The 7164-nt window shown below is 37.1% G+C and overlaps 1 long non-coding RNA gene across 1 annotated transcript; it reads right to left on the bottom strand.

Moving 5' to 3' along the window:
- Window positions 1-572: 572 nt before the first annotated feature.
- On the bottom strand, window positions 573-5280 carry LOC127872076 (uncharacterized). The gene is made up of 2 exons (XR_008045718.1): window positions 4903-5280; window positions 573-3525 (listed from the first exon to the last, which is right to left on the bottom strand). It is a non-coding gene; the product is annotated as an uncharacterized LOC127872076 (long non-coding RNA).
- Between the last annotated feature and the right edge of the window lie 1884 nt (window positions 5281-7164).

The raw sequence follows: 7164 nt of genomic DNA, 5'->3' as shown, positions 1-7164 counted from the left end.
ATTCCATGGGTCCGAATATCGGCCCCATTCCCTATGCAAATCAGTTGTTTTTTCCAAATGAAAAAAATTCTCAATTCCAAAAACATTTTATTAACCTTTTAATATATAAGTTAACCTGATCCAGAGTAGAAAAAAATACATAATTAAATTATCTGTTGCCTTGAATTTGTTTTCAAAACAGTATAATATATTAACTTGATTATTTAAGACTTTCCTTATTTTTCCAAAATCCGGCATATCACGCGATTTTTTACCCTCAAAAAAGACCAGGCCCTTTCCCCAAAATCAGATAAAAAAAAACCTGCACTTATCACACATGTTCATAATATTTTGTAAAATTTTAATAATATGTTATCAAAATAGTCGTTATTTAACAGTTAACGGCTTCTTTGAAATATAAGAAATCCTATTTACATGCAATTATTTTTCCCAATTGAGCCAGTTTTGCGATTATTTTATTCCCAAAATGGTGTTTTTCACGACGCGAAATTCCCAAAATTCCAGTGTGGCGTTTTCCCAAAACGGAGCGGAAAAGGCCTGCCGTATTGCTTGAAATGATAATAAAGATACAGTTACATTTCAGTTTTACTAGCAGCAGATAATACATGACACACACATAACAAAATAAGAAATCCACACACATGAATTAACCGGGGGCACCGCCTTGGGACGGTCAATACAAGAGTATTGATTTGGCGGGGGCGGTTATATGGAGCTACAAACCTCATGGGTGGCATATAAATACTCACATTATATTTTAAGAGTAAATTAAATGCATTTTCGTAGCATCACGATTCAAAGTAAATTGCAATAAAAGCGATAAAAGTTCAATTACCATTTAAGTACTCAATGGTTTGATACAAATCAGAACACCGAAACTGTAACTGTCTGAATGACGATTAATGTAACCAAAAGGAGCATCAGGTCCAAATTAAAAGAGTGTTGTGTATCTGTGTATGTATGTATTGGGGCACACACAACGCAACACCATTCACCAATATAATAACCAGTTTTCCTTCGAAAAAAAGCTTGAGAGACATACCCGTATAAAGTTTAACATTAGAGCATCTTTGTTTAAATCAGAAAGATCCAAATCACAAACAGTGGTTTCGTCAATGTTTGTATTGAGGCACACGCAATAGTACAGGTTAAATTGTTTTAAAAAACAACTAAGCGGTGCTCTGTGAAAAGGGGTTTTCATGCATTTGCGTAAAGTTTCGTCCGAGATTATACAATGAAGTCCACACTGGCTACTCAGGGACGCTACTTTCCGCTGTTATGATATTTTCGGTTTAAAGAAAGTATCTTCTTAGCAATAATCCACTGAAGGCGGAAAGTGTTTTCACTGATTAGCCAGTGCGGACTGTACGGACGGCACATGCATTTAACCCCCTTTTCACACAGCACTTAATATTTATAAGTATAGTTGAACGTATATCTTGTTATTTTATGAGAAAGATTATTCATAATTGTGTAGACAGTGCTCACTTTAAGACACAGTCATTAATTATATTCGTATATTGCCGGATGGTAACACGACGTCAAACATTTACTCAAGGACTCCAGGGGTCATTACTTCGATCTCTTCCTAGGGTTACTTTTTTCATTTTTTTTTAAATTTTATCCTTGATTTTTTCTGGTACATTTTAGATCAAATGTTTACATTTATCAATACAAATAATTTAATTACAATCTTCAAAAAATGCCAAAATCTGTGAAAAGACCCCTTTAAGGTGATATTCATCTTCATACACTGACGTGCAAGGGTCGTTTACGGCGTTGTGGAATAGTATTTTGGTATATTGAGCATTGTGGTTTCGGTCTAGAGGCCTTTAAATGTTCTAGCTCTTAACAATATGTGCGATTATATACGATACACATTTATATTTCAATGACACGGTGTTTCAAAGAAACTGTATTGTACAAGACATGCATACAAGTAAATACAAAGCATGGGTCTATTTTTATCGACAATGCGAATCAACGTTTGACAAAAGAGTTAATACAATTCCGCCAGTAGCAGGTGGTGTACGATTTCATGCCTTCTGATTCACTTTCTCATCAGTGCAATACAGTTTTACTACTATTGAAAACCGTTAGCTTTTGCACAATATTCCCTGGTGAATCACCCATTACCATGAACTCAGGCCACGATGCAAACGTAGACCACGTTCCATAAAATGTGGACGAGAGATTCTGAGCCTGCCATGGAAACAAAAAATTCAGCATATTTACTGCCAATCCATTATCGGTCTCCGTGGACTGAGCCCCAATCAAACCGACCATTTTGGACGATGGTATGTCTACAGTAAAGAAGGAATCATTGGGAAAGATAAGGTCTGTCGCAACCGTTATAGGATTAACCTTGTTAACGCGGCAAGTGATTGGATTGTGGAAGTTTTGAATGACGGCGTGCGTTGTCCTATTGTATAAGAGCAACGCGCCATCTAGCTGGAGACAGTAGCCGCTGTAATCAAAGGTTCGAGGTCAACTTCCACGTAACCAACGATGTCTAACAAGGCAATGCCTTGCTGTCCTGTAATCTCCGACCAAGCCGTTCCATTGACGCGAACCATTAATGGCCATTTGTACAGGATGTCTAGCACACGTTGGTCTACGTCGTAGGTCATGTCTTTCACATCCGAGGAAGCGTTCACCTGGGGTATAATACTATCCGGTAGACCTGCAAGTCTGCGTTGGTCTATAATCTTTTTGAAAGCCGTCCACGACGTTTCGTTCGGGACTTCTTCCGTAGATGGCGCATACTGATATTTTGGGAAGTTTTGCTTGATAATCTGCATGATATCATCCGCTACGCATTGGAGACCATCGTAACATTTCCAAGCGAGTGTTGTGTCAAAACAAAGACCCAGGAGTTGTACCTAGTTCCATCCAGGGAAAGTATTGGGATTTTCGCATCCACGTACCTGTCATTGGCACGCTATCTGTTTTTGATGCATTTATAAGGGTTGAATTAGAAAATAATCCGAATAACTCTACGCAATCGTATACGGGTCCAGCGGAGTAATGGGCATAGTTATTCGGCTGCAAAGGATTCGGATATTCCAATATGATATCAGTATTATATACCAGAAATTCTGGTAAATGAGGCGGTACAGGCATTGCTGGCGATGCGCTTCCAATGTGAGCGTTCACTGGATCGTTTGCAACGTTGAAAACCTCGTTTGCGTTGTAGGAAATTGGATTCATCAAAACCTGCAGAATTTCAGATGTATTCGGTTGGCGGTAAACAACAAAGTCTCTAGACAAAGACAGAAAAGTGCCATCAGATTGCCGAATTTTGCGATTAATATTGTACCCTTCGTAGTTGAATAGTTTTTGAAGAATCGACTTTGGCTGTTTCCAAAACACTGACTCATTTAAATAGTTCACCACTGTCTGGTTTGGGTTCAATGAACCGATGACCCTGATGAAATTCTCGAGATCCGAAAATCCGTACGTTTTACCACCCGAAAAGCTTATTACTAGCAAGAGTAACCATGTTGTTTGCATATTTCCCGCACCCTGAAAAAGAACGCATGGTAGTTGTCAATGGATATATACATTCTATCTTCGTAATGGATTAAACCATTTCTGTATAGCGTCTAGAAAAAAGGCCTTGACAAACAGCGTAGACCCAGATGAGACGCCGCATGATGCGGCGTCTCATCAGGGTCTGCGCTGTTTGCTTAAAGGAATTTCGGTAAGAAATATTCTAAATATAGAAATAAATATACTAGACATCTCTAATTTTGTAAACACATTGATCCAATTTAGAAGGATGGGAGAGTTCACTAGGCATAAATGGGTTAATCTTTGATGTTATTCATAAAAACTAGCATATCCTACATGCAAACAAGCGTATGAAGAAAATATGTAGAGGATTGTAAGGACATTATCATTGAATTGATCGCCAGACTTACAGAACAATATAATAAAATTACAGTGTTTAAAAGTATTTTTAAAACCAACACATGTGTTTTATATTATTTATTCGATATTTAAGCATTACCTTCGATGTGTGTGTGTTTTTTATGGTTGATTGACAGTTAAGAGTATTATGGTAACGTTAAATTGCGTACTGTGTTCATTTTAAAATCGCGATAAAACGAATATACACATTTGAAACGCCACTGTGGACAGAATCAGGGTATTCTGGTAGGTATAAACGTCTTTTATTTCAGAAACACTCTGACGTTGTCATTTTAAATTTGATTGAATATTAAAGGGGCCTTTTCCACGTTTCGGTGAATTGACAAAATTAAAAAAAGTTGTGTCAGATTCGCTTATGTTCGTTTTAGTTATGATATTTGTGAGGAAACAGTAATACTGAGCATTTACCGTGCTCTAAAATAGCCATTATATGCATCTTTTGACGATTTAAAAACCTGAAAATTATAAAGCGGTGCAACGCGAAACGATTGAATAATTTGGAGAGTTCTGTTGTTGTCGTTAAATTTTGTGAAACTACGAGGATTGCTTATATAAAGTATAAAATACACAACTCATTGTATGAGCACGTATGGCCGAGTGGTCTTAGCGGCAGACTTTTACTCCAGGACTCCAGAGGTATGTGGTTCGAGCCCTGTTGAGGGTTACTCGTTTTTCTTTCTTTAATTTTATAATTGATTTTTCACTGGAGCCTTTTTAGATCCAATGTTTACATTTATCAATATTAAGCTTTTAATGACAAACTTCAATACATGCAAAAATCTGTGAAAAGGCCCCTTTAAGGCAGACTACATTTACAACCAATAAGGGAGATTGTGATATTTTTGTCTGTTAATATGCTGTATTCCCTCAACAACATTTAACGCGTCTGTCTACATTTGTACACGCCTAGAACGATTGCATTTTACCGACGATAATTTCATATAAGCTAGGAAATCAATATAAACTTACTATGTTTATCCTCATATGTTTCGTGTCCTCGTGATGAAGTTATGGACTCACTTTATTCTGGTGTCTTTATCAGAGTTCCTGTTTTTCACCATGTATCTTCGTTATCAGTTTTGTGACCTGGGTTCAAATGTCGAGTTTACAACTTATCTTTACCATACACAAAATGTGAACAAATTAAGAATGCACACACAACTTCCCCATCAATTCAATGTCTTACTAGGTGTTGATGTTAGCTTACAGTTAGTTACCGTACGTAAAGGAGCACTTGGATGTTATTATACGATATATTTAGCGTAGACCCTATTTGTAAAGAGTTAGAACGATAGATGACAAGAGTTATGTGTGTACCACAAATCGTTCTCTGTCTTGCGAGTTACCGAAAACTGTTCCACTACAAAATGACAGAGGATGTGACCGTGCTTTTTGGAACACTTGAAGAATGCATAAAAAGCCTTCGTGACCACGAAATACAAACAAATACGAGGTATGCTGTTGGCTACAGCAGCAAAGGCTTTGGCAAAAGAAGTACTGGTAGGTCACCAGCAGTCAAAATACATTATTAATATGAAAAATGACTAGGGTTTGTTTAACCATGAGCGTTAAGTGTGTTTAAATCGGTGTGAAGATATACCGAAATCCTATAAATATTAATAATTTATCAAAATACTGCGGATATTAAGATAGAATATTGCATAATTCACGGATAAAGCAGCAGTATAATTAATTCCCCCACCCAACCTTCCCCAGGACCCTACCCCCCACCCCAGCTTACCCCTTGGTTTCCAGATTGTTAAATGTACACCTATTGTGTTTGGTTTGACTTTTCAACAACAAATGACAAAAATATGCAGTTAAAAAATCTCGTATAGGTATTATAAACAGGCATGGCAACTCGAGTGTTCTCGATGAAAACGGTCTTGTCCAGTGTTCCTCAATCTTTCATCGATAGGCACATAGTGCGTTTTATACTTTGTGTTTATAAAATACATTAACACAGGTTCTTTTCAAACTGTGTATTTTCGTCAATATTTCTTGTTGAAAAGTCAAACCATTCCCAATATGTGTACATTTAACAATCTGGAACCCCTGGGATAAATGGGGGTGGCAGGTTGGGTCTGGGGAAAGTCAATATACTTAATTTATTCGCATTCAAAATGACAAGAGTAAGAAAAAACACATGCTTTATTTGTATTATAGGTCACCAGCCTTTAATATGCTTTATATATTCATATTAAAAATGACACGAGTTAGGAGAAACATATATATTGTTTTTTTTTTTTGTTATCGCCACTTATTTATTTAATCAAAACATTACTACTCTTAACTAAGGGTGTCACCTTTAAACGTTTGAACGGCCGCGTTTCGTGGTTTGCTCAAAAACCTTTACAAAAACAGTTAACCTTTAAACGCCAGTCTATATCAATAAAATTCGTTTTAGTTCATTACGTTGTGACGTTTCAAAGCTTTTTAACAGCTGCCAGGGCCCTCGTTTGGCATTCTTTACTGCCGAATATTCTGTGGCTTCCCCCATGAAAGAAGTATACTTTTTTCCCCTATTTCAGCTATAAATCCCCCCTCCATTTTTTTTTTAATGTTATACCTATGTTGCCTGCTGATATGGTGCTACTAACTTTGATAAATTGTTTATTTATATAACTCATATTAAAATATCGCAATTTTAAGTGCTCAATGGTTGGTGAAAAGATCTTCTAAAATTCCCATTTTCGCCCAAAACGATGCAAAATTCCCCCCTCTAAGGGCCCCGGCCCCAATCCCCCAAAGTGTAGAGAGGGCCCTTGCTGCTGAAAAAGACTCGTAATAAAAACTATTTGTATCCTGTGCGCCAGATGGCCCTTATTCACAATACCGTAATCATAGCAATACACCATGTATGGACTAGACCTCTTGAATATTTAACGCGCATCATCATGAAATTCCTGGCTTTTGTTGCATGAGAATGCCCCGAATCCTCTTGAACATTCAACGCGCGTCGGCCCGAGGAAATATTCACGACGTTTATTCATCGCCATTCATTTCTCGAGATATGGCGAACAATCTCCGTATAGGAACATTTTACTAACATTTAAGTATGCGTCTTTTGATATGCATCGTGTTATAAGTAGAACGTTAAAAAATTTAAAACTGGTTTACTCTTGTTAAAGGAATGTTGGTAAATAATTCACATTCGTGTCAAAATATTACGGCATGTAAGTAGACAAATTGTAACCCATTGGTTAGACCAGTGCTCCAGCTAGGCCTAAA

This window comes from Dreissena polymorpha, chromosome 1 (genome assembly GCF_020536995.1).
Source record: "Dreissena polymorpha isolate Duluth1 chromosome 1, UMN_Dpol_1.0, whole genome shotgun sequence".
NCBI classification, from domain to species: Eukaryota; Metazoa; Mollusca; class Bivalvia; order Myida; family Dreissenidae; genus Dreissena; species Dreissena polymorpha.
The sequence above is the reverse complement of the archived record's forward strand: the minus strand, read 5'-3'. Positions and strand labels throughout refer to the sequence as shown.